We start from the raw sequence: 18,296 nt of genomic DNA on the forward strand, positions 1-18,296 counted from the left end.
TCGACAGACAGCTCGCATACCATCCTACATGCTGTGCTCTCGCCCCTTCGCGTTCAGAAGACGGACAGGACGAAAACTGCTTCGCTACCTGGAGCGGCCGTATTAGCTTACACCAGCGTTTTGCAGAGCTACGTGAGATATGATCCCAGAAAGCTACCAGCTAGCTTTACTTTATTTAACATTCTGATTTGTTGCTGTCGCACACACTGCTTCGCCCTTGTAGCGAAACTCTGATTTTTTTAATGCTACTAACCACCAGGTAGTCGGAGCTACAGGTGGCAACAGTCTGTGTGAACAGCGGCGGGGTCCTGTGACGCTAAGTGCAACTGTGCAATGCGCCTGAGACGCTTGTGGGCTTCACATGTTCTTTTGTAGAAAACAAATATGGACATTGGGGTTCTTGCGCTTCGCGTGAAGCGTAAGGTGGCAGCTATGACCCGGGCTCCAACCCGTGTCACCGTGTTTAGTCGCGCAACACCTTGGTTGTTAAGACCTCGCACGTATGAACTTTTTCGCCGCTCTTGTTTTGGTCCTCGTTTTCCTTTATTCCCATGTCCTTTGTGTAGGGTAGGAAATAACAAGCTTGTATATATCGTGGCTTAATTGCTTAGTATGGTGCCGCTGCTTTTGAACGAACTACCCGAACAGATTCCCAACACCACTGATGCCAGAATTAAGAGGTACACGCTGTCAAAGCCGAAGGAAAGCAGCAACACTGTGAGTTGGCGCCAACTCCCCAACAGAGAGGGGAAGTTGCTTTCTTCTAGACTACGGGTTCTTCTGCAATATCAATCGAAATAATTTGTAGGTAATGTGAAGTCGCACAACGAATACAAAAGGCGCAACACTAAAAAAAAAAAAAAACAGGAAGATAGCAAAATGGATGAGAAGACATATAGTGGTGGCTATCATTTTTGACACTAAGAGGTTTGAGTGGACATAGAGGGATAACGCAATGCTTAGGGTGGATAACCGATGGTGAGTGAGAACGACGAAAATAATACCAAGAAATGGAGAACGCAACGGAGACCCGCATATAGTTAGATGGGGCAATAAGGTGGGCTAGTTCACAAGGACTAGATGGAATAAGCTCGCACCAACGCATGAACAATGGTAGATGCTCGGCAGAGGGCTTAGTTCTTTTATCGAAACTGACGATGACGATGATAATGAAATTAAGGCACTGCGTATCATTAAGCTGTATTACAGATTTGTGGTAGACGCTGTCTACTTTTCGCCTACCACGTTTTCCAACGACGTTATGCAGTTTGTGATGTCCGCATTATCAGCCCATCGACTCACACTTTTCTCAGCACTTAAGGACTTCTTGTCGATGTGAAGAAACACAGCAAATTTCTGCGAGTTATGAGCGAGAACAACCCGTTTCTCTCCATCTTAATCCATCCCACTGCTGTGACCCGAGCGAGACACTGGCAGAGACCTCGCATTTGAGAACCAGGTATTGGTGCAGCAATTCAAATATGCATCAATCCCCTTGTCGGAGCACAGGGCCTCTTTCGTGACCTTCGAGGACTGAGAGGGTAGGATTTACTGAATAAAGAGTATCAGTGATAAAGAGTGGTCTACACCTACACATGCGTACATGTCTCTCTCAAGTTTCTCGGCTTAATAGATCGCGCTTTCAAGACACCTTCTCAGCTGAGCTCGACTCTAGCGGTAGGAAGTTTTGTAGACGTCGGTGAATTTTGGTGTTTCAGTGCCGATGACGTAGTAGGTGTCAGCTACATGACGTATGGTACATTTAAGATCTTGTAGATAATGAATGTTTAAAAATATGATCGTTTCCAGCAAAAACAAGACTTCCTATTAATGGACAGAAATGTTAATTCACTTCATTTCCAAATCACTGGCTGATGGGCTATGGGGTATGATGATATTCACAGTCGCACAGTAGCGCATAAAAACCACACCTACGTCGAAAGAAGCCGACGGGACAAAGCGGCGTGTCTTGTCTGCTTCTTTGCCCATCTCCGACATCACGTAGTCAAGGCATCACGTTTAAACATTAGGCAGTGAAGCCTTCCCGAAATTCGCCGATTTAAAATGCTTATCGAGTTTATAAAGCATATGCACCAAAATCTTTGATGAAACTAGTGAAAGCTTCCGCTAAAAGAGAGACAGAACATTGATGATTAAAAAAAGTGGTCCATTGCAGGTGGAGCCCTTCTTCCAAGGCCCCGCTGGCTTGCCGAGCCAGGACTAGGGTCGCCACTTGGCTTCTCAGAGTCCGTTCAGCGAATCGCGCCTCCCATGGCCACTTGTGCATTGGGTGCGTGCGTATGTGCGGAGTAGATTGTAGCCGGCCACTCTGGACAGCTGTAGGTTATGTGCGCGAGAGTTGAAACATCTCTACACTATGGGTATGTGTTGATATATCCTTCTGGGTACATGATGTGAAGCTTATGCACATTAGGAAACGTCTTGATCTACTGTCAGCACCAGTCCTGCGGTTGGTACTATTGAGGTCATTGTGAGGATGTCACCCGATGCTGCCATCTAATCTTTGTGCAGGATACCATTTCGTGTAGACCCATCCAGTGTGTCTTCTTCAGTGGCGGGCAGTTATGTGATTCGGCCGCTGAGTACTCGAACTTGGCAATAACGAGTTCATTACCATCCTAGTCCATATAAAACTCCTGTGTGAAGAAATCAGTTAGTACCGCTTGATAGCAACATCACGTGGCGTAACAAAGCTGTGACGTTCGCAAACCGATACGACGTCTGATAAATGTCACACGTACAGACACGTCAGCACGCTTAACACGAAAGCTCCGCAGCATGACCTGAAACGGCTTGATTATCACCAGCACCGTGTGTATTTGGGTTCTGTTGCCGAGAGGTTGGCAATACATGCTGACATACTATCCAAGCACACTGAGGTACTATCTCGGCAACAGCGCCCAGCACTTCGCGGCTGGCATCGTCAAACCAGTCCAGGCCACGCGGCGGAGCGTTCGTGCTAAGCGTGTACGCCTCCACTTTGCGGAACCACTTCTGCCGAAACGCGCACTTACCTCTCCCTTCAGTGAGACCGTGTCATCATCGGTAATAGCGTTGGGTGACTCCGACCATCAGCGTCCACCTGGAAGCGAGCATGTGGATGCGAAATGCCCTTCCGTTTGACAGCGAAAGCTGTTAAGAGATCATTTCAACGGCCGTGTTTGGCACCGTAGTTGTCCACCGCCGCCGCCGCCGCCAGTGTCCGTAACCGCTATCGAACGAAATAAGAAAAACAAGGTAATAAGAAAAAATTTCCAGGATAGAAGGAGGTTCGAACCTGGGCCCTCTGCGTGGGAGCCCAGTGTTCTACCTCTGAGCTATGTCGGTTTTCTTTCTTTATTGCCTCTTTATTAACGTCACATTAACATCAGTAACAGACACCACTTACAGCAATACACAATGCTACAAGAATGTGTCAAGATGGAAATTTTTTTTTTTCTCTGAGCCATGTCGGTGCTCGAAACTGCGTTGCAAAAGGACTCTATACAGGCTTCATGTCGCGAAGGAGCCACATTAACATATGTAATGTAGTGTGGTAGAAGAGTAAAATTACAACCAGGCTTCACACAAATGCGAATACTGTAACCGGGCGTCACACAATGCGAATTGCGCAACCAGTGGGTTGTTGAATGCTTCCAACCCATTACAAAGGCCTCTGCGATAATTCTTCATCGCCACAGCATCAACAAAGTGCACATAATGCCTTACAGGTGTTTAGCGAGTACCACGGTTCTCCGGAGATCGACAAAAAATTGCATAGTGGCTGCTTCCCTACTTCACAAAATTTATGATTTATAGCGTAGTGGGTTCCTCGCAAGTGCAATTCTATTGGTTGCCAAGGAAGCCCATAAGACTCCCATGATCCATTTCCTCAGGCTCTCAATAAAGTTAATTCCTTCTCTCTCTCGCTCTCCGTTTCTCCGGTTAACATATGTTATAAAGCGTGGTGGGACAGTTAAATAACGACCGGGCGTCACGACCGTTCCGAGCAGGCCTGGCGTTTTTTTTATCCGTTTGCATCGGACGCTGGACTGTGTTCGAATACACGTGCTCGCAGTCATCATATCTGCCAGACGCATCTCCAATGTCTCACATTTTGTAGCTCCCTCTTAACACCTTCACTAATGGTTATCGCGATAACTTAGGAAGAGTTGACACGCATCGTTTCTAGACTTCAGTCTTTCAATAAGTTAACTTCCAGTAGTATCTTATCGATTGACATTCGTGCCATTCTTTGCAAGCACGGATAAACAATACTGTAGTCAGTGTCGTGTGATGCTGAGCTACCCCTTGATTTAGGTGTCTATAAACCTAGGATAGCTGTTGCTGAAACTGTATTTGATTTGTTTATTTAGATATAACATTTAAATATCCAAGGAGCCATTATGAAGGCAAGCTAGAATTATTGGGCCAACATGTTTCACTGTGAAATAGTTTCGTTGGCTCCGTTTTGGTAGGAATGATGAAAATACAGGTTGAAGGTGAGAAAGTTAGCCGAACGGCTTAAGCAGTACTGCTGTTTAAAACGGGGCAAGACAAAGACACACACACGGCGAACCTGTATTGCTGGCACAGGATCGTTACTTGTATTCGTCTAAAAGTTCTATCCACTTTGCACAAGTGACTGATGGAGAGCTGAAATCAAAAGTGATGCAGCAACATTTACTGTTAATAGCCTTAGCTAAAGATGTAGAATTCGCTTCGGGGGGTATTGACATATGTTAAATATTTGCAGACACAGCTACAACAGGGTTATTGTCTTTGAATATGTTCTCCACGTAATCCAAAGCAACTAAGTTGGGCGAATAACGTTTGTTGGTTCATGCCTTAGAAAAACGAAGGTTTTCCTGATGCAATTTTGATTATATATTTCACGACGTAAGCATGTTATTCTTGCCAGAAAATCGGGGACTGAGGATGAGGTGGTACGAGCAGATCGGGTGGGGTGTGATTACAAGAACGAAACGACCCTCTCACTGACCTACTACTAGGAGTCGCCGTGATTGCGTTCAGGAGGAGACCCATTGCTTCTAGAACGGGGCACGGGTTACCTTGACTGTGACTTTGGTCTGCAGATACTCCTCGTAAGTTGGTTGTGAAAATGGCGAAGGAAGTGGCTTCTATGGGAGGCGCCTCGCTGCCTCGTGGGAGTGGGAGGAGGACATCAAGCGGGTCCGGAGCTGAGAGCGTCCCCGGCAATTGCACGGGAACTTGAGCGGGTCTTCTGAACATAATTGTCTTTATCCTTTCTCCCACGCAGAAATTTGAAATAGTTTGTAGTAACTGAACTTATTCATGTTAACAACCTCAAGGGAGAAATATACAAGGAAGAGACACATAAGTAGGACAGACGCAGGACCTCAACGGAACGTTTACTGGCGCAAAACGGTGGCTATGGGCATACATGCTCAGAACCTACTAAGAGGTGCAGCAGTGGCGTGGCTTTGAAGTTTGAAGCACTAGCGTGGCTCTGTGGCGGAATACTCGACTACCATGCAGAAAGGCTGGTTTTGATTCCTGCTCGAGCAGTGATATTTATTAGTTGTTTCAATCGGCATATTTCACCCATTGACAACCCCGCCGGCCAGAGCATCGCGTTTTCTGTGACACCGGCTGTTTAACGCTGTCGCGTTCAGATTTTTAAAGTCTGGATTGATATAAACTTAGAATCACGCGTGGTGCATGCCCTCCCTCCCGGCACCCACCACGAGCCGCGATATGCGGGCATGTGCCGAAAGTGACTGGTGGAAAAAATATCATGACGCACGTGACAGGAAAGTCACGTTATTCATGTCCCCACCTGCTAATCGCGTTTGCCATAACCTCACGTCTTCTTATGGCAGTTATGGCTTATGCCAAGCTAAGGAGACGTAGGCGGCTAGATAGATAGATAGATAGATAGATAGATAGATAGATAGATAGATAGATAGATAGATAGATAGATAGATAGATAGATAGATAGATAGATAGATAGATAGATAGATAGAAGCAGGCAGAGTGCCATTGTTTCACTAAGAAATGCGTCGCATTTGATATGCGCGGTTTCTCGAAGAACTTCAAAAATATTCAATATCAGTTTCAGTTGAGTTTCAGTTAAAGTATTTTAATATAAAACATACATGCTTACATTACTATACAGACGGAGGTCTCAGAGCACTTGGCTGAAGAGGGATCTCCTGTCAGAGATTGTGTGCTATATGTACAAGTAGAATGCAACGATGTCAGCAGCGTGAAAAAAGTTATAAAATGAAAATGTAATACAAGCTTCTTGTCTATAAAATGAAAGCGTCCCTTGTGGTGTTGAAGAAGAAAAAAGTCACAGCTTCGCCTCAAGGGCGAAGCAATGAATGCAATAACAAGAAATTGAAATGTCACACGAAGAACGAGAAGCTCGACACTTGAAGGGCTCTCACAGTTGTTACGTCTTTGTGCTTGAGCAACACGCTGCAGGTGTCGACAACGGAGAATGGTATGCTCTTAGATATTTATTTTTCCATTAAACTGAAGCGCGTGGAGTGACCCCCTGCGTTTCTTGCGACACGGGGGCGTCTGACGCAAGCTGTGCCAGGTGCTCTTTGTTTTTTTTCTTCCACGTCACGAGTGGGTGCAGAAAAGGACCACATTGTCGTGCGCGTCTCAAGGGCAGTTTTTAAATTCAAAGAAAATTAGGAGCATTGCATGATAGAAAACACTATCAAGCTCCTCTGAAATTTTGTTAGCACCAGCGGTAAATGCTGTATATAAATAGCTCGCCGTTATTTCACCGGCGCATGCATGGGGCATGGCCGAGTTGTCTAATGCAGCGGGCTGGGGAGCAAAGGGTCGACGGTTTGAATCCCCGGTCGGGTGCTTCGGCATTTTTTTCTTCTGTTTTATTTTTCTTTGTGCCTTTTTTATATATATACATGCATGTACATATCTGGGGCATGACGGCGATGGCGACGGCAAAAACCAGCCGAAAGTGTCCATATAATTGCTATTGCAATAAAACAGCGCTTAAGACGGGACGTCATGAAGACACAGCTATTCTTCATCTACAATGCACCAACGATCCTATCAAGCACACTGCTAAGGTCCCTTATGCATTCCCCTAAGACGGCTCGAAGGGAAAAGCCATTCTGTTGATTGGTTGGTTGAAAAACTTTATTTGGGTCCTGCAAGGCGCGCGTCAGCGCGCAGCGGGCGACTCCCACGTCGGGACCGTCAGACCAAGCCTGCCGGCCGCTCCGCGGGCCTGCTGGACGGCCCAGAGCTGGTCAGCCAGGAGGGAGCTGTGGAGGGCCGCCTCCCACCTGGCCGAAGCAGTATCGGGGTTAGTATGCGTTGCCTTGCACTCCCAGAGCGTTCACGCGATACAAAGCGCATGGTAAAATACCGACACAGAAAAGCTTTTCTGTGTCGGTATTTTACCATTGGCTTTGTACCATGTGAACGTCGATTTGAATATTTTGATTTTAGCTCTTTAAGAAGTCAAATATGTTTGCAGATAGCGAAATCTGCATGATTTTCCATATGAATATATCTCATTAACTCTCACGTATGCCGCAGGAAGACGCGAACGCGTAGTTCGCGTACCGGCGTTTCACTCAAGGTCATGTTCACGTGAGAGATAAATGTTTTGAATAAATGACGCCTTGACTTTTGCATTTATCAAACAGGTGAAGTAAACACAGTCAACGCGCGCTTAAGGTTTGCACAGGTATTTTATACCATTTAATGGAATGTTACCTGTGTTACAGGGCAGTAAACGTAACACTTGTGAATCTCTACTTTATCGTCACATGATTTCCAAGTATAGCTTGTATTAGTCATGATGCTGGCATGATGCATCGACAGGCCTTTCTTTTTCTGATTCCAGCTCTGACGGGGGCCATATGAAGCTGAGAAAAGTACATTAATTTTCCTCTACGAACACGTGCTGATTTGAATTACAGAAGCCAAATCTTTGAGAGCTGTTCTTGTGGCTTACTAAAGTAACTTAAATGACGAGTGCAAGTATTTTTTGCCATATCAAAGGTTCATCTTTGTCATCACATCGCAAGAACAATGCGTGATTATTTATTTAGGTGTCTGGAATAGGAGCGAAGGTGTTTTTCAAAGGACCTTGGTATTTGAATGATAAAGCGGTTTACATGCAAATAAAGATATAAAAGAAAGCTGTTTCTCGAATCATCGAAAACCTGTGTAACAGATCAACAGTGTTTTTGATGCAGAAACCTGAATGTTTCTCGGTATAAACCCAGCTATTTCAACGTCTCGATTCCAGTCTTGACTGTGTTTAACTCATTTTTACAACGTTGTAATCATTATAATAGTCAGCTTATTTTGTGTCCATTGCAGAACGAAGCCATCTTCCAATGTCCTTTCAGCCATATTATCCTGCGCAAGCTAATTCTGTTTTATCACTGAGAATTCACTTATTCATTCGCAACATCCAACCCTTTATGGTCCTCGGCCACGCTTGCTATATCTTAACATCCTTTTCCTCGTTCTGAGGCCCATCGGTCATCTGTCCTCATGTGGTCAATTACGTAGGTTCATTTTAAATGGGCAGCATTTCTTCGCCGAACAAAGGGAGTTTCTATCTATCTATCTATCTATCTATCTATCTATCTATCTATCTATCTATCTATCTATCTATCTATCTATCTATCTATCTATCTATCTATCTATCTATCTATCTATCTATCTATCTATCTATCTATCTATCTATCTATCTATCTATCTATCTATCTATCTATCTATCTATCTATCTATCTATCTATCTATCTATCTATCTATCTATCTATCTATCAGCGTATGTCTGGGTGCTCTCGCGGTAGTCACCTCTACTTGGTATAAAGTAAATTAGCATAGGAGGACATGGGCATACGACGAGCACGATTAACAGTTTATGACGTGAAAAACGTGGCATGCATGTCGCGTATGTCATGAAATCATTTCTATCAATAACGTCTGCTGTCGGGCTAGTTGGTGCGTAGGTGGGAAGGAATTCATAGGTGCAAACCGGGAACACGCATGATAGACACGGAAGAGCGCACACTCGCAACTGACTTTTATTAAACGGATGCTTAGCATCCTAAATCCTCACGCATGCGTATGTTGCAAAAAGAACCGGACATTAAATTCCTGACAAGCTATCAGCTAGAAAAAGACACTTATTTTCAAAAAAGAGACAAAGACGTGGCGCTGATACATTAGTCTCCAAGCTTTTTATTGTACAGTACTCACGGATTCAAACGCGACATCAAAAGTTTTAGCAAAATGGCTGATATATCCAATTGCGTGAGTTAACCGCGTCATGTCGCGACGAATCCAACCCTAAATATGATGTTGGTTCTTGTCTACACATTCGAATTGAAATTACGGTGATATGAGCTGAACTGAAGACAGTGGAAACGAAAGTATGTGCGCTGCTTAGCCCTAAATTGCCCCGTTTCCTGGCTACGGTCCTGTTACACCGCATCTGCTAGTTCAAGAGCCACCTTTTCTCTCAGTCACGTGTGGCATATACCCGCCTACCTTGGCCCATGGACGGTGGGTATGCTGCACATGTTTATGTCACAGTTTACGTCAATCTATCACCGAAGAGAATAGATTTTTGAAATGTTCGCAAAATAGCATTGAGGAGCCCGTGTGGCAGAAAAATTCGATATAGGCATAGAATAAAAATCACGGTTCCAGCCGAAATCGAACCCAGGAATTCTACGTGGCAGTCAAATGTCCTACCATAGAGCCACACCAGTGCTTGAAACTGCGTAGGAAAACACGTCCTATAAAGGCGTCATATCGGGACAAAGTCAATTGTGGTTGAAGCGCTTTGATAATTATGTGATAAATATTACTAATTTTTCTGCTTTGCGGCCACGGAGGAATCTGCCAACATCGCTATTTATAATTTTATAATGCACACGTCACCGCTTCAATAAAACTGACGTATATGCTTTGACGTGGGTACCAGTCCTTGATTGGACCATGGGCTACCCATCATGCGCCAGTCAAGTCAACGTGCCTGGTAAGCCCACAGGTGTAAAATTTACACAAATATGTCGATCCATCTCGTAACGTTTGCCTCCAAGGAAAATAAAGAGATAAAGAAAGATGCGGCATAGAAAGCTACTGGCCCATTTCTTCGCATGAAATTGAGTCTCAAAAGCTTCAAGGACGCTTGAGCTTCGCCTTCAGAGCAGAACGCGATAGCTTAATCAGGCCCCGTGCGCATCGCCTTCCCAATTGCTAGCCCACTTCAGTTCTCGGTGCATGCCTCAACCATGCCGTAAGGAAACGAACGACTGTGTGCGTAACATTTGCCGTTTCAAAGTGTCCTAAAATGCCTTCTGCAAGTACAGTTGTTAAGTGCCAACTACGCCACAATTATTCCTTTTTGCAAATCAGCGAAGGGCCCACTACGCGTCCGTAAGGCAACACGCGATTCTGCGCAGCTGTTGACTATGTTGATGCTTTTACAGCTGATTATGGCTAAATATGCCTCAACGCTTTTTAATGGCTGGGCCTCTAAAGCACAAACTCCTTGCGCAGTTCACATGTATTGACACCTGGCGCGAATCTACGCTTCTGCCACGCAATATTACATGCGTTTGGGAGGCTCCATCGACTACGTGACATTGATAGAGTGTTTTTTTTTCCGAAGCAGTTTCAAACAATAGCGTAGAAAGTGATTCAAGTACGCGTGATATATGAGCGCGCTAGTGACACTCTAGACTGCTTTCCTGTGTTTGATCTGTGTTTAAACATGCCTGATTATTATTTTCATAATATCACTCTAAGCGCAACGGTTTCCACCCCTGTAATAAAGAAAAAAAAAAGAAATGGCGTGGTTCTGTGGTAGAACACTTGCTTGCCGCGCAGACGGCCTGGGTTCGATTCTCATTCGAATCCAAAGATTTTATTAATTATTTTTATTTGCATCTTTCTCGAAGTTTCGTTCACGGACAAGATGATTTTTCGCTCACAACCAACGACGCTGTTACCGGCACCGACAGCGCAGTGTCTGCGAAACGAGCTCTTTAATGCTATCGCTTAAGGAAGGACGCGTGGGGTCTGCCTCAATTTTTTTCTTACTGTCAGACAGCATACCGGCTACATCTTATAGTTCTCTGATTCATTGAGCTGCTTTCCCATTGGTTACTCTTGTCATGTTTCGTTACATCACACGCCGTGGGATTCTTATCTTTTCGAGTTTGTTATCGTCGAGGCTTTTCCAACATAGGTTGAATTGACAAAATGCAATGTTTGTACACTTGCTGCTTTAATGAGAGCGGAAACTTTCCAATCATTAGTTGAGAATGAACACCGCATGCGCATTAGCGCATCCTCATTGTTCGGTGAAGTGGGTTGTAGCTTACGGTTGTCTACGGCGAAATGTCACCCTTTCGCCGGACCATCTAGCATTATAACGTTGTCTCCTGCATGTTCATTTCCAAAACTACTTTAACGTTTCGAAGGAAAGAAGATGGCTTTTAAGGGCTCGTTTTTCTTTTTTATACACAATAATATTGAGAAATAACAGACAATAATGCCAAAGAAAGTATAGGAGCTGTTATGTGTAATAATTGGAATATAAATGTGAAGAAAGTAAAGTGGACGAAAAGATAACTTGCCGGCGGCAGGTTATCTTTTCGTCCACTTTACTTTCTTCACATTTATATTCCAATTATTACACATAACATCTCCTTAACGTTTCGAGTGGTTTTATACCCTTCGCGGTGTTACGGTAATGACCGCGGTGAAGGGTATATTTTTCTCTCCCCTCGTGACAGGTAAGGTTGCGAAGTGTCTCCCCTGTGATACTGCCCGTGACGTTGAGTTAACGCGGCATCGCAAACATGTTCGTATACCTCTTTTGCGATATTTCTGAGTTATAGCTGTCATCACGTCGGTGCGCACAAACAGGTTGGTATGCACTCCTTCTTTTCCAAAAGTTTCCATCGCCCACTTGAATGCGAACTTTCACTTAGCCAGAAGAACCAATTTTTTATTTGCGAAATGAATTTTTGTATATACCTATTTTATGTTGAAAGACGAATGGTTTAGTAGTAACTGTACAAATAAATGATTGGATGTTTTCTAAGAATATGGTCTTGTCACGCAACCACCTGGTCTTGCAGGTGTGTTTGGCGCGACCAATATACAGTCCATCATGGCTATGTGACTACATCTTACATAAAGCTAAAGCAGAGAAAAATTCAATATCATACACACGTTACAGCATATCTCTTTAAGTGCGTCGGCCCTATGAAACATCAGCGAGAGTAGTGCGACAAGTGCACACCAGCTGAGAAGATTATTTTTCTCGTTTCTCAGATTATAATGCTTTCAAAATCTTGCTTTAGATAAACTTTTGCAGAAATGTCATTAGTACAGTTAAGCATTCCTATACATTTATATCTTCTCATTGAAAATTAGCAGTATATAAAATTCTTATGTTTCTTTTAAAAAATCAGTCAAAGTGTCGCGCAGTACATTTAAAAAAATAATTTTTAGGCTGCTGCAACATCTCTAAACTTTGCCTTATCGTTACAAATTCACGTATTAGTGGTAATAAAGCGAGCAGTATTGAAGCTAGCTGCAGGTTAAAATAAGCTTTCTATTAATACAAATGTATTAGACGAAACACGCCTGTGGTGATGCCTTCGAGGAACACATTATTTTTAATTGACAAGTGTACAAGCAACTTTTATGGAAACAGTTTCAAAGTGTTGGTAGTTACGAAGCAATAACGGAAACGTCATGTGCCCTGACAGCATTTTTGACTACGGTTGGAATTATTGATGACTGAGAAAAAGGAATGCCAGTCTGTACTTTTCGACCTGAACGATACGACACTACATTAAGCCATCAATAAGGCAGATAGCCTCTCTTAGTATTGCTACAGCTTATAAGATTGTTATCTTAGTTACGAAATAGAAATCGTTGGGAACGGCTCGTGCTGCTCACCAAAATTACTGAAACGACATGCACTACTCTGTGACGCACGCGAAGACAATCTACCTCAGTTTAACGAGTAGAATGATTCAATATTTGACAAGTTGTTAATAATGTATGGAGGATGTTCTCATGCCTTGTAGCTATAAATGATAAAGTAGTTTAAGCGTAGGAATAGGTATAAAAGGAAATTGCCCCCCCGCGTCATGTTACGCGAGAGATAGGCAGAAACCTTACTGTATCTTCCGGGGCAGAATTTTCGCATATTTGTTAATATGAATCCAGTCGTTGTGCTTGTATTTGTCCTATACATCACGACTTCTAGAGCCGATATGCATTACAATGATGACTATTATGACCAAGGTAAGGTATTTGAAACATTATTAAACATGCGCATGTGAATCAGCTCGATCGGTTGCATTATGTCAGAAATAACGGCATGGGAGATGCGGTTGTTGGTACTGTCTTTACACTCTAGGAACAAGCGACATCGAGACGAATAGCTTAGAGTATTTTAGTGTCATGAGCAGAGAGTGAAACTCTTGTTTCGTTTCCAAGGATATCCGGTCGAACATTTGCTGCCGGATTTCTGAATATTTATAAGAGTTCTTCAAAAATAAGGAAACACCAGGCCGGTGCGGACCACGCAGCAGTGTGACAGCGAAAGCTGGAAGAGTGGCATTTCTAAAGCCTGTTGTAAACTCTGTTCGGTCGACTACTGCAAATACACATGCAAGGTACCCATTACGTCATAAATAATCATAACTTTTTGGAAGTAGGGAAGCACCCACTGTGCATTTATCCGTTATTCTGCTGAAAACCGAGGTACTGGCTAAACATCTGTAAGGCATTATGTGCACTTTGTCGATGCTGCGGCTAATGAAGATGAAGAATTATGGCTGAGTACTTTGTAAGGTGTTGGAAGCTTTAAACGACACACTCGTTGCACAATTAGCATTGTGTGATGGTTGCTTGAAGCATTAGGGTGGTCTCCACAATTTTTCAAGTATTCTACCAAAAATATTTCCTTAATTGTTACGTGAATAATTTTAATTGAAAAAATAGCCGTATTTTTATTAACAAGATTTTGTTCAGTGGAAATTCTTTTATTCAACGTTAGTTTTATCAAGGTGACGCTGTTTAACGGCTATGTTGGCGATCCCTCCGCGACGCTTCGCGAGGCTGCGAGGCTTTCGCCAGACCCGTCCACAAAAGCCTTCGCCACCGTTGTGTGCGGAGCAGCTGCAGAGCTGAGCTAAACACGTACGTGTGCAGTGGGTTCCTCCTCTCCCGGCGTTGCATCACGGTAGCAACAGGTGCCGCTGCGCAGAAAGGCGGGAGCGTGCGTTCTCGTCGTGCGTGGTGGCGACGCCAGCAATGATACCCAGTGCAGGGATTTTTCCATATTTCCGGGAATTTATTGTGCTTCTAGCGGAAAAGGAAAAAAAAAATTACAGCATATCAACGGGTGAATGATGCAGAGCTTGGGCGAAGCTCCTGAAGCAATCATGTGTACACCGTGAAATGTTCAGTCTTTTCGCCCAGCAGTAATCAAAGCGACTACGCCGCTTTGAATATTTTTCCTTTTTTCCGTTTTTCCTTCTTTTTTTATTTTTCTATTTTTGAATTTTTTATATTTTTATTTATGTATATTTTTTATTTTTTATTTATTTCTTTGTTTTTTAAATTTATTTTTTTTAATTTATTTTTTAATTTTTTTTCTATCTCTATGGGACAGCGCCATCTGTTATACTGTTCGGGAGATACTGCCGCGGTTACCCCTGACATGGGACAAGGTTAGATTAAGAGGAGCTACGCCCCTAAAAAAGGAAGCTTTGCGACATGTCGGGAGTTTTACCCCTGTGGAGCCAATATTACAATTCATGCCAGTGAGCTGTAGGGTGGATCGACTGCATGGTCTACATATCGATGTCGTCGACGCGTTCCAAATACCAATATCGCTGCCACTACATGCAGCCCTGAAAACAAGGGGCTCAAAACATTTTTGTTATATAGAAGGCGTTATTGAAGACAATATGTTTGAAGAAAAAGAAACATTAAATCCTTAGTCCATGAAGGTTGTTTTGTGTTATAAACAACCCTTATATTTAGATGTATCCATTGTTTCTGAAGCTTGTTCTATAGAACATTACCATTTTGGATGAGCTTTTCAAGGAGCATGCATAAATATGCCTGTTCCTGTCTATGCCAACTTTCAGGGAAATTAGTGGGGATTTTAAGAAATATTTTTGGGAAAAATTACCTAAAACAGAATTTTGCCTATAGAATGAGAATTGCGCTTTCTTGTGCGGTACATCACTGGATCTCAGTGCAGGGAACACCAGAGAGGGCAGAGCACACCAGGGGGCGTAGTCAGCAATCTTTTCGGGGAGGGGGGGGGGGGTGTCAACCATACTTATGTTATGTTCGTGCGTGCGTGCCTTTTTATGTGTGCGTGTATATATAGGCCAGAAAATCGAAAATTTTCAGGTAAGGTTTGAACCCCCCCCCCCCAACCCCCCTCTTGGCTACGCCCCTGGAGCACACACACCCTCGTCCCAAGCGAGGAAGGGCCGCACAAGTGCGCTAATGCCGAAAAGGCTGGCTATGCGGCCACAAACGCTCTTTTAAGCAAACTTGATGCTTGGTTGTTTTCCGTACCTCATCCTAACTAGAAACATACACATTTAGAGCTTTCGCCTTCGGACATTGGTAAAAAAAAAAGAAATGATAAGGCGCTCGATGTGTCTTCTGATCAAGACGTTCTTCTTAACGGTCTCGTCATTCTTTTATATATCGCAGACAGGAATGTTGGTAAATCGCAACTTGAAGGTTTATTGTGGTATTGACTTCAAATGAGATTACCGATACCAACATCCTTAAGCTTTGCCAACTGGTTATAAAACATAAAGTATGACGTAAACTTGCAGAAGAGGCTGGATATGTAGGCAGTATCACAGATGCATTCTTTTGTGTGCCTTAAATTAGTGACTCTTCCAGCTCAAATGATAAAAAAAGACAACAAAATTCATAACATAAATATTGGAACTCGAAAACGTATTTTAAAAAGTCTGAACGGTACGGATAGGGCGACCAGTAATCATGGGTATAAAGCTTTGCTAATGTGATACCTTTGCTGTTTCAGACTATGAGGGGCCATTGCCTGAAATTGGTCATGGTGTTAATGTATACGCAAAAGTGTTTTATGATTCAACAATACAATCAGAAAGTTTATCGGAAAATGAAGCGATTGAGGATAAAAAGGAGCCATCCCTCGAAGACTTTAAGGAGCTTTTCAAGTCGGTAAGATAAACGTGGCTTTGTTTCTGGTTATTCTTGCGAACATTATTAACGTAGCGGCACGAGATCTAGGTATTATATACCTGGATGAATCGAATAAATTACAAAGCACAGTATTATGCTGAGCTTTGAATTCGCTGAATCTGAATTCTGAAGCATGGCGTAATGGTGTTTATTGTCGCGAGAACCAAGCGTTGCCAAATAGCGCCATGACCATGGACGTTGAGTTGACGATGAGAAATAGAATAGATTTAATAATGTAAGACGGCTGCAAAGAGGCGTAAAATTATTCGCCCTACGCATGCGTAAACTGCACATATACCTTAAAAACATAATAATGAGACATGGGCAGCCTATGGAAGTAGAGCGCGTATCAAGCGATCTGATAAAGCGGAGAAGTAAGATGAATATATATTATCCACGAATAGTGTTCCTGAGCATAATTTAAAATTAATTTCAAAAGAGTCGATTTAGGCTTATTTTTCTTGAAAGTTTGTAAAATTCGCAATACCGGCGGCAGTTCTGTAGGGCATGGCTGAAAAAAAAACACCTGTAAGAAGGGGTGGAATTGCACTGAGCAGCTGCTGTATTAGCTCCTCTTCTGCCCTTACATTAGCTTGTACGAAGCACGGTAAAATGTACAAAAAACTGAACATTTTGAATTGGCAAATGCAGTTTTACGTTGCTAGTAGTTGAGCTAATAATAATACTTGTTGTCGTTTTGCGTCCCAGAACCACGATATGAGTATGAGAGACGGCGTATAGGAGGGCTCCGGAAATTTCGGCCACCTGGGGCTGTTTAAGGACCACGTAAATCCAAGTGCACGATTAAGCTGGAGGTAAAAAGAGCAAAAAATCACGGCTACGAAAAGATAACACCAAAGAAAAGCGCTGACTCGCAACTGAATTTTATTGACATGAATGCTTTATATTAAGTATCTGCAGAAATAGTTACAAAAAAGAAGCACATGAAAAAACACGCTGTCATGAAAGCAGCAAAAGAACAAGAACAATTACAGTGACCTACTGTGCAAGCCCCGGTGTTCTAAGAAAACAGGGTTCCCTCTCAAGTAGCAAAACGATGGTTTTCTTACGCATCCGCTCCTATCTCGCACAATCTGAGCTGCCTCATAGATTATGAGCGCTAACTTTTGAGTGCTGACATTTGAGGCTTCAAACGCAGACATTTGTAACTAAATGAGGTTGTGTCTTTTCAGGTTGAGCAGTATTTCCATGGTCTATCAATAATGATCAATATCGAAGTAAAAAGCGCCCAAAAGGTGTGTATATGAATTTGCAAATATACTAACGCGCCCCTTATCAAGAAAGTGTCCCTTTTGCAGAATGTTTTGTAGCGTTAGCTACACTTGCCGAGCCAGGGCGGTATCGAATGCGCGTACAAGAGCCGTGCTGCGCATGCGCGAGGAGCAGTGACGTCACACGGCGCACAGCTGGCGCACCAGAGCCATGGTTCTTGGATGTGGGCGCGAAAAGACAAGGACGAAGGGAAGAAGACACACACACTGGCGTCTTTTGGCGCCCACATCCAAGAACCATGACAGACCAACAAGCCCGCATCGCTACCCTCGCACCAGAGCCGCTGCCGCCGCGTGTGCCTCGTTGGTCTGCGCATGCGCACTTGAGCGCATTCGGCGTCCCTTCTTCACGAAGAGACGCAGTGCAGTCTGGGTCAACGAGTTTGTTCTAGTAACGTTGGTCTGGGTAACGTCGCCGGCGGGGAATACAGCATGTCGCATCTCGCGCCGGCTGCAGCCGGGGCGCGTTGACGGACGCCGGACGCGTCAGTCGCGCCGCGCGTCGGATTAGAGTGTTGCGCGTTTGTTAGCGTAGCGTCGCTGTGCCGAGCGTGCGCGTCGACGTGGCGCTGGAGTATATCATTCCCTTAATTTTGCGTGCATACGCAGACGTGTCAGTGGGGGAATACATATAGTGGCGAGGAGGAGGAGGAGGAAAGAAAACGGAAGGACAGGTAGGTCAGCTATTTGTCAGACCGGCTGGTTGGCGTTTGC

The 18,296-nt window shown here is 43.7% G+C and overlaps 1 long non-coding RNA gene across 1 annotated transcript; it reads left to right on the forward strand.

Moving 5' to 3' along the window:
• Positions 1-13,197: 13,197 nt before the first annotated feature.
• LOC125759533 (uncharacterized) lies at positions 13,198-17,548 on the forward strand. The gene is made up of 3 exons (XR_007417101.1): positions 13,198-13,329; positions 16,112-16,269; positions 17,484-17,548. It is a non-coding gene; the product is annotated as an uncharacterized LOC125759533 (long non-coding RNA).
• Positions 17,549-18,296: the final 748 nt, after the last annotated feature.

This window comes from Rhipicephalus sanguineus, chromosome 8 (assembly GCF_013339695.2).
Source record: "Rhipicephalus sanguineus isolate Rsan-2018 chromosome 8, BIME_Rsan_1.4, whole genome shotgun sequence".
Classification (NCBI taxonomy): Eukaryota; Metazoa; Arthropoda; class Arachnida; order Ixodida; family Ixodidae; genus Rhipicephalus; species Rhipicephalus sanguineus.